The following is a 10226-nucleotide window of genomic DNA, read 5'->3' as shown; positions in this document are numbered from 1 at the left end:
CCCAAAGAGCAGGGGCAAAGGTGGCACACATTTAATGCTGGCTTTTCTTTGGTATGACAAGAGCTCTTGAAAAAATCAAAGGGGAAATCTGTGGTCTTGATCCCCTGATGCAGTAAGAGTTTGCTGCAGGGGGGGTTCGTGGCTTTCAGAGGAGCCCCCGGGACCCCTGCCTGCACACTGCTCCAAGCAGAGGGGTGCAGGCAGCTCCACCATGCTCAGAGCCATTTGTCAGCGCTGGGACTGCTTTTGTCTGCTAAGAAATACGAGACCTTCAAATGTGTCACATGCCAGCATGTGCTACCATCCCTCCCCTCAGTAATAAGACTTATTGGCCACATGTGCAGTACATACTGCAGAAACAAACAAACTCTTTTCTGAGCTTTCTCTTTTTCCTGATCAAAATCAAATATTATGCTCACGTGACTAAAGTGAGTGTTCTTAATATTGACCTTCAGTAGCTTCTTGTTACCACAAGAAGGCTGCAGCATAGACTGAAGAAGTGAATACTTGTATCTTACATAGCTTTGCAGCCCTCAAGGTAGAAGTGTCAGGTGTATTTCAATCAACGTGTTAATGTTGCTAACAATACTTTGGTCAAAAATTCTTGCCTCTCTGTGCTAGTCATCTAGATAATTTTTCTTTCAATTGCTGCAGAGCACACAGCTCCGATATCATTGCTTATTCCAACAGTATTCATTTAGAGTCCATCAGTGGCATAACTGATGTTAGTGCCATCCACTACTGATCGACCTGAAAGCTCAGTTACCACCCAGCGGCTGGATACCCCTCTGGTCGTGATGGAGTACTGCTGTCAGCTATGTCAAAACTCGAGTGAATTCAAGGTATGGCCTCATATTTTGTGAAGGGTCTGCCTGGGACAGTGAGTTCTCCATGTTGGCATTCAGCTCTGCAGTTCTGTTCCCATGACACCCCTAAGTCCTATTTTTGACCTTGTCTCTCCTAACCATCAGCAGGGACGTGTTTCTCCCTCCCTTTCATGGTCAGTGCAGTATCACCATGACAATGAGTGGCTGTCATCCCTCACTGCCAGCCCTGCCTGCCTCTGGGAGCAGCTCCCTGTTATGCTGGTGCCACCAGCAGCTTCGCCCCCTGCTCATCAGACCTGCTCCCGACACCACTTCTTTCCATTCGCATTCCACTAACCTCCTCTACCCAGCCACTATTCTTGCCATGCTTTAACTTAGCTCAAGTTACAGTGTAATTAAAATCACCATGGAACACAACTAAACCAACAAGATTGACTGCACAATCACTTTTTTTTTTTTTTTTTTTTTTTATGTAGCAGCCTTACTAGACATCTTCCTCGCTTCAGCTTTTTGTGACTTTCAGATGGCTATGACAGGCAGCTATTTCTTTCCATTACTGGGACCATTCATGGTCCAGCAATAAAAATAAAGGATACAGGAATCAGCATTCATGAAGCAGAGCTTACTAAAATGAGACTTCCACATCTATTTTATCATCTTTTGTTCAGCTTACTCTTGCATTATTGTTTTGTACCTCGGATCAGTTTCTATCTGGTCTCTCCCACATCCTGAAAATGTTAAAGGAAGAATGGACAACAAATACATGTCTCTGAATGGCTCTCTAGCTCTACTTTTATTCTTGCTCAGGTTGTTCCTTCTCATTGTAGTGCTCCCTTTCCATCCTCTCTCAGAAGTTGATTTTTTTTTTTCTCACTTAGGTGCCAACTTATTCCTGCTGTATTTCAACCCCCTCTTTTTCTCCTTTCCCATGTTCTTGTCCTTTCCTTTGTAATCCCTCTCCCCTCTTCCTTTATTCTGCCACCACACCCTGCTCATCCTTCAGCCCCTGCACTACTTTCTTCTCTTTTTTTTTCCCCTCTTTATCTCCCTCCAACTTCACTTTTATTGAGGTAATTTATTTTGACTTCAGATACAATCTACTGTCTGAATTGAAGGCAGGTTCCTTTAACACCATGGAGACAAGGTCATGCAACTGACTCGAGGATGCAGAGCATGCTTACAGGGTGGGAGACTGTATCACTGGGTGGACATGCTGGGTATCCCACCAAGCACGACGTCCTGGGTGGTGCTGTGCCTTAGCAAATGAGCATGGTCCTTGGGATCGGGAGAAGGACAGGGAGAGATCAGCTTCATACAGAGCATGTCTGAGACCAGGAAAGCAGTAGTGTCCAATTCAAGTATCTCCACACCCAAGAATCAGAAAGGATTCCAGAATGCCTTCTTGTCTGAGCAATATCTGGTAGGTGATATCAGAAGCTCCCCTTGCTCAGTTTATCCAACAAAAGGCTAATGGTAGTTTATTAATGGTCTCCAGTTGTCAAAACGGGGAAGGATTTGGGAGAGTAAATCACTCTAACTCCACAGAAAAAAGAAGAGTAATGAGATCTTCTGGTCTGGAGATGACAGAAGAGATAGTCTAGAAAACAAGTGCAATAACAGCAGTGGGTTCTCCACGCTCTATAGTCAGGGATCTGTAATTCCCCTCATGTGTGCAGTTCCATGTGAAGACCTGGGACCAGCTTTAAGGGAAGCCACTCTGTAACAGACCAAGGTGTGATGGAATTAATGCCAGCCTGGTTGGCATCCAGCTTTACCAGGGTGAGTTCAACGGAAAAGCAACAGTATATTAAGGAGGAGAAGGAGCTTTCCATGGGTTTTTTACCTGCTGAGCCACTCTATCAGTGTTTTCCACCTTTACAAAAAGCAATATCTGTTCAAGCCAAGGCAATCTTTTTCTTTGGGCTGAACTATACCATATGCACGTATTATAATCACTATAAACCGACCTGTTAGCTAGCTAGACACATGTTGTATATGAATCACTTAGGTAGAAGAGTAACTAAATAGGAACCAAAGACATAATTTACAGGTTTGGCAGGCTGGGGGTGGGGGTGGGGTGGAAGGCGGGAACAGGACATGCCTATGACAGGTGGTGGTATATCTCCTACACATCCTGGGTCAAGAGGGTAATATGTGGTTCAGCCTGCCAGACCTTGGCTCACTTTACTACTAGTGGAGAGCAATAGTCACAACAGCCAGTTAGGCACCTGCAGCAGGTGGTTTGAGAAGAGCCCTAAGAAGATAAAATGCCAACAGCAGTGAAAAAAAAAGAAATCAGACATTTAATGAGATAACAGATAGCAGCTCACCTGATAACGAATGGTTGGCTCCACAGGAAATGAGTCTGTGCAAGGGTGGTGAGGTTCTGTATGAAACTCTTTGTGACATGCAATATTAGTCATTCGCAGATCAAATCTCAATGACTGGAAATTTACGAGAATAATGCTATTACTGAAAATCAGGGAAGAGAGCTACAACAGGCAGTTGTGGCTTAGCTGTATAGGAATGTTGAGAACAGTCCTGTGGGATTTCACAAAAATACACTGATGAAAGCATATTTTCTTTAGGCACAGGCAGTTCAGATTTATAAGAGTCTTACTCTAGTGGCTGTTAGAGCTCTTGGGAAATAAAGTTATCATGAGCAGACAAGCAAAATATGGAGGGAGCAGGGCATTTAGCTGCTTGAAAAGCAATTGAGCTGAGTTTCTCCATTATGTGATCAAAGCAGAGCAAAACTGTGAAGCTTTCTGGCCTCTACTCCAGTCATGTGATGGCAGCCACTACTGTATTCAGATGTTTGATGCTGTATTTCTGCAGATGACAGCCCTGCCTCTCCCTCTCCACAGATATCCCTGCACACTGGCAGCACAATCCTTAGTCAAGTCTCTGCTTAACACAGAGAACAGCCTGAGTTTACACATCTGTGTTCTCCTCCTGCACTTCAAGCTATCAGGAGGGGAGCAAACTCTCATCCAAAAGTACCATACCTGTATGCAGCTAGTCCCATATGCAATGCCTTTGGGTCAGGATGGAGAACTACTCTTTTGGACAGAAGAAGCTGTGGCTTTGCAAGACAGAGTGTAACTGTTAGAAATGTTGTGAAGAAGAGCTGTGCATGGCCAGAGGTGGCATTTCAGATGCACACGAGCCACAGTAAGATTTTACATCTGGACACACAATGCCTGCACCAGTAGAGATGTTAAGAAAACCTTCAGTCTAGTTTAGTCAATTCTGATCAGGTCCAGTGTGAAGACATCCAACATGCAATCAAATATATATTTGGCCATTTATTTTACCAATCTATGGGAGAAAGTACTATTATTATTATTATTATTTTTAAACAGGTGCTGAGATTTCTCGATGAAAACCTTAAAAGGGCTCAATATTTACTATTTTGATATGATTACTTTTATGCCATATTTATACCAAAACAGCCTTAGTTGATAGGACAACTGCCATTTCTATTACTCAACCTGTGAGAAGCAAAGGGGACACTGCCAATTGTACATATTGGTTATACAGTGACCAAACCAGCTAAACGTTAATTAGGAATGTTGTCTTATTCAAAATTTAGAACCAAGGTAGCTTGCCCTATCAAACAAGAATATAGTGGAAAAAAAATGAACAAAACCAAATTTCAACACATTTTCTAGCCTTATGCTCTCACATCAACTTTAGCCTTAGTGAGACACCTACATTCAGATGATTTTAAAAGCTCTGCTGTGCTTTGACTTTCACTTCTTTGGTTATGCAAAGCAAAGTATTTCTGTCACTCAGTGACAATCATTATTTTTTTAATCTGAAGCAGACTAAGCTTCCACACTTGTGCATTTTTTTTCTTTCTTTTTTTTTTTTTTTCCCCAAAATTCCTTTCTGCTGTTCTGCTCAAACTGTAATTTCTATCTTTCACTTTTCCTTTTTGCTGCTTTAGCACCAATAGGGCAGTCCCGGTGTCCTGATTTGTGTCTTCCTTGCCTGACAGGAAGGAGAATCCAAGCTGAAGCTATGATTTACTTACATCTTTCTCAGTTTGCTGACTGGATCATACATTGAGAATTCATAACTCTAGGTCCAAAATGCATGATGTGGTATTTTGGAGCCCCACATGTCCTATGACATGGATATGGAACCCTACATTTTTGGACTGTGTGCGAGGCTAGTGTCCTCTCTAGTAAGAATACAGTTAAGTGGTAGGTTTGTTTTGCCATACTGGAGGTCATAGCTTGAAGCGTTTCATTTGTGCACCTCCATTTTAAAACAAGTTTATATAACAAATGCCATAGCAGATCACATTCCAAGTCTTTATCTATTCTTGCATCTCCCTCTCTTGCTTAACTGTACCACTGATGTTTGGCAACCTTAATTTGTAATATTGATGTTCTCCCTGCATTGGTAGAGTGCTAGGGGTGAGAAATATTTTTTCTCTACGTAAAGTGGAAGAAACATAGCTGATAATTTTATAGAGTATATTAAGGCAGTAAATGGGAGCGATATGAGCGCTATGAGCACGTGTTGATGGAGACTTCCTACTGTTTGTTATTCTATTTCTAGTCTAGTATACTTCTACAGAGGCTGCATCTGAGTCAAGTATGTTCTCTGAATAATCTAAATATCCAGGTGAAGAGAGTAGTTAACTTTTTGAAACTGACTTTCATGTGGAGATATTTGAAATCTTGCTTAGATTTCCACTTAGACACCAGTATCCTCATTTCTCATAGACTGATATTTGTAAGCAGTTTACCTATTTGATCACAAAGAACTTATGAAATAGCGGCACAATAGTGAAAGCCAAACACAAATGAACAAAGGTCCTGAGGCTTCAGACAACGAATTAGAGTAGTGTCAAAGTAGTTTTTCATTTTTGCATCTTGAGCTCCCTTCCCTTCCCTTCCCTTCCCTTCCCTTCCCTTCCCTTCCCTTCCCTTCCCTTCCCTTCCCTTCCCTTCCCTTCCCTTCCCTTCCCTTCCCTTCCCTTCCCTTCCCTTCCCTTCCCTTCCCTTCCCTTCCCTTCCCTTCCCTTCCCTTCCCTTCCCTTCCCTTCCCTTCCCTTCCCTTCCCTTCCCTTCCCTTCCCTTCCCTTCCCTTCCCTTCCCCTCCCATAATTATTTTATCAAAAATATACCATAGTTTCCATCCTTTGAATTCTTTGGGAAAGCATTACATTTGTCAATTTTATGTGAAATGCAGCGTGCACATTCATGTATGAGTGTTAATCATTGTAAATTCATGTAACATATTCTACAAGGTTTATCAGGTGTGACCAATTCTACCTGGTATGTTGCTGCTTTACCATATGATAATGGATCTGCTTCTACCACATTCAGAAGCTGTTCAAATACCTAGGAGCTCCTGTGAATGTGGCAGTATTTGGACCTTTGGCCCAAGGTAACCATGGAGGAAACATGCCAAATGCCTCCTGATGACAGCTTCTCAGAAAGGGGTGTGACCCTTCGCAGTCGGCTGTTGACTGGGCAACACACCAAAGCATGTGCACGATTGTAGTGGTGTGTTCCAGTATTTGTTGATCTGGTGGGATTTAAACAAAATGTAGTGGTTTCAATTTATACATTCTCACTTTTTTAAGTTTCAGTCAAAGTTTCAGTCAAGTTTCAGGTCAAAACCTACGGGAAAATCAAAGGTGGCAATTATTTTTAAAATAAAAAAAATTAGACTAAACATTGCAACCCCCTCCCACCCCCTTCTGCCAAGGGAAGGAAAGACAGAAAAGAAAAACAACTCCAGGCAAAAGATAGCTTTTCTTTTTCCTTGAGCTATTCTATTTTATCAGTTCAACCTGTTTTCTCTGTTGTCTGGGTCTGCACCCAACATCGGGGCTAGTACTTACTCATCACAGCACACAGAATAACTAAATATTCTGCAGGATTTGGCCAATATCCCTGTATTTGATTAATTTTACAAACAAGTCCAAAGCTCTAAATGCTGAAAACACTTTGGTGGACTTGCATTTTTGATGTTTAGTTGAGCTGAGTTACCAGGTAAATAATTAATAATTGATATATTATAATTGATAATTAATTACTTAATAATTAATAATTGATTAAGTAAATAGCAATATTTTAAAATTAACTCAAAAACAAAACAAAACACCCCAAAACTCAACTTCTTTTGCAAAGACTATTTTAATAAAGGGATTATAAAATACAAAAGAGAGAGACAGGTAACCTGAGATGCAATTTTGGAATGCAAACTTTTCGTTCAAATGTGCAAGCTCGAACTTAACAAATGTTTAAAATATTTGAGTTTTTCAAATGGTGCCAAAATAAACCATGTCTTTTCTTAAGACTACATATTTAGCTAGGCACTGGCAATGTAAATCTTTCAACCATTTCAAGTATTTGTTTAAAAGCCTCCCAGAACACGTGTGCTCCCAACAAAACTGAAGAATGAAATGTTTAGACCACTGAAGCTCAACAGCTGACTTATAATCAACCTAATATGGGAACACCACTTTGTTTTTTTGGACTCGTGAATGCATTTTATTTACCAATGCATGAGAAGAACAAACAAAGTCCAGCTCTGCAGACCTGATGTGAAATTTTACAATGATAAGAGTCAGTATATATAACGCTGAGATCACAGCAAGACTTGAATCAGAGAAACTGCCAGTCAGAGATTTAAATGTGCCTCACATTTAATTCTTGTATGTGAGGAAAATCTTTGGGGTACAAATTAAAAAGAAGATAAAATAACCCTAACAGCCTTCATCTGGAATTATTCTAAATGAATAAAATAAAGGCACAGAGAAATCCTGACATTTAGATAGCAAGATGGATTAAGGATGTTACAACTCTTGATCACCTGATAAGAATATTTATAAAGCCATTTAATTTGAAAATTAAGGTGAATATTTGTAAAGCGTCCTGTGATTTGGAATAAATAGATAAATACATGTGCAAGTGACAACATATTGACATTACTAAACTATTTCAATATGATGGCTTATTTATAAAAGCTGTTTTAATATTCCCCTACATTAACAATTAACTAATGAATCTTTCTTGTGAATATATTTAAAGAGGAATCAAACTGACTTCATCTACAGGATTCTGCTAACAAGACTGAGCTGGCTCTGAACTTTTCAAATATCAGTAGTTTTCCCAACACTAGTACAGAAAACCATGCTACCAGTTTTGGGTTGTGGGCTGAATGAAAAACAGTACTAAATGACTAAAGGTCCACAGTTCTTTCCTGTTAAAGTTGATTTGTTACAATATTGTTAATTAGTGTGGGCTTAGGGAAGGCTTACTATGAATATAATTACAGTGCCAAAAAGCATTAATAATGCTCTTACCCCGAGCCAACATGATGCTATTTACATATTTTACTCTGGCATATAACAGAAATGGCTCCCAATGCAAGTGTGCTGCAGGATCATCAAGAGAAACACACAAAATCTCACAAGGGATGGATGTTTCTGAACATCTCAGTACTCTGCAAAACAGCAGAGACACTAATCTGACCAGTAATTACAACTGCCACCATAAGCATTGCCTATGGTGAACCACCTTTCATCATGAACTCTGCTGTTCCATTGGGAGGCAAATGAATTGCTACTCCTGTTAGTTAATCTGACGCAATCTCATCCTTCTCTTGTAAATTAGGACAGAAGTGACTATTGCATGTCTGCTATATGGGGCAGGCGTTTTCTTCACCTTCAGAGCTCTGCGCAGACATCAATCACCTCTCAGTGAATAAACTGTAAAATAAAAGCCAATTAACCCATGTTATCATTATTGCGTATTTCTACATGCCAGATCAGAGTTCCTGCCCTCATTATACTGAAAGGAAGAACTCAGACTGAGTTCATCAGGGCCAGAAATTCACCTGAAGGCACTAAAGGCTGGGCCTCCATTACTGGGGCTGTGTGACCTTCATCGTTCACTCCTGTGGGCGAAGAAGCGAAAGTGTTTTGACATTAACAGCACAGATGTGTTTGAAAGCTCCCCCAAGGTGCCTATGTACCTCTTGAGGGCTTGCATACCTTTTACAACTGTCACTAAGGGATTTGCTGAAGACCACACACCAGGTTGTTAGTAAGGAGGAGGTAGTGCCCAACTGTTTCTGAATTTTCACCTCTCAGCACAGTGAATTTTCAAAGGTCCTTTCAAAACAAGACAAACTTTTCTAGATGATTTTTAAAAATCAATACCTATTTTAATTATGATTCAAAGTCCTTTATCTACAGGATGATTAAAAAAAACTTACTAAAAAGCTCATTAAATTTCAGGCTACTTGGTACAAGACATAAGACAGGGTCAGGAAGCATTTTTTCACCTTAGATACAATATTTTAAAAGGAAAAATTTGAAACAAAATTATCTTCTAAATGTAGAGAATCAAGTATTATGTACACGTATTAGACTGCTTTAGCCTGGCTGATGCTACTTTCCTAAACAAAGCCAGCTGACACAAGAGGAGGGAGGTCAAACAGCCTTGCTGTATGGAGCCTGCACTCACAAGACAATTCGCTCAGAGGAGGAAGGACTTAGGGGAAGGTGAGGAATTCTGATACACCCGCGGAAGGAGGAACTTAACACATTCATGCATGGAAAACAAGCCCTGATTAAGTAAACTTGCATTTCCAAAATAGCAAACAAGCTTCCTTATCAAAGCTGACAAATGAGTAAGAAGAAAGATCTTTATATGGGAAAATATGTAGTTAAAAGTTAGATTAAAACAATAGTTAAGAATAAATATATCATTTTCACAGTGAAGGGAAGCTACTTTGCTGTTCTCCAGGGATCTTTGCCAGACCCCATGCTGTTCAACCTAAGAAATCACCTTGAAAAAGGGGGTAATTTGGAAATGGTGATATTTGCTGATTGTACCCTGCTACTGTAGTAGTAAAGATGAGCTGTGAGAAGAGATGGAATAGGAAATAGTGAAAATCAATCAGGGAATGCACATTAAAACATCAGGTGCCATGGATACCCATCATGCAAAGTTGTGTGTTCAGAGAATGGTTCAGACTTTGTACAACCTATGATGAACTCTGAGCTGAATATTATAACTGAAGATCTAAAGTAATTACTTTTATTATAAAAGTACTAATTCAAAAGACACAAGCTGCGATAAATCAAATTGTTGTGGTTTAACCCAGCAGGCAGCTCAGCACCACACAGCTGCTTGCTCACTTCCCCAGGTGGGATGGGGGAGAGAATCAAAAAGGTAGAAGTGCGAGAACTCATGGGCTGAGATAAAGACAGCTCACTAGGTAAAGCAAAAGCCCTGTGCACAATGCTAAAAATGATCACAAATGGCTTGGAGAATGAAATAGAAAACATAATCATGAGAGCTGATAAAGTCACAGTTTGTCCACAGCTTGAACACCATGCACAAATCTGGTTTTATCACAGTA

General features: G+C 40.3%; 1 protein-coding gene across 8 annotated transcripts in view; it reads right to left on the bottom strand.

Moving 5' to 3' along the window:
- Window positions 1–6192: 6192 nt before the first annotated feature.
- Window positions 6193–10226, bottom strand: part of MIPOL1 (mirror-image polydactyly 1) — a 195814-nt gene continuing 191780 nt past the window's right edge. For 5 of the 8 annotated variants that reach the window (XM_035539326.2, XM_035539331.2, XM_035539327.2 and 2 more), the window contains one exon: window positions 7071–8753. The gene's annotated coding sequence lies outside the window, so the exon portion shown is untranslated. Of the gene's footprint in view, window positions 6470–7070; window positions 8754–10226 lie in introns of those variants that run through there. The other 3 variants (XM_050710898.1, XM_050710900.1, XM_050710899.1) reach the window with 3 other exon arrangements.

Source organism: Cygnus atratus, chromosome 5, assembly GCF_013377495.2.
Source record: "Cygnus atratus isolate AKBS03 ecotype Queensland, Australia chromosome 5, CAtr_DNAZoo_HiC_assembly, whole genome shotgun sequence".
Lineage (NCBI taxonomy): Eukaryota > Metazoa > Chordata > Aves > Anseriformes > Anatidae > Cygnus > Cygnus atratus.
Note: the sequence above shows the minus strand (reverse complement) of the source record. Positions and strands in the feature narration are given on the sequence as shown.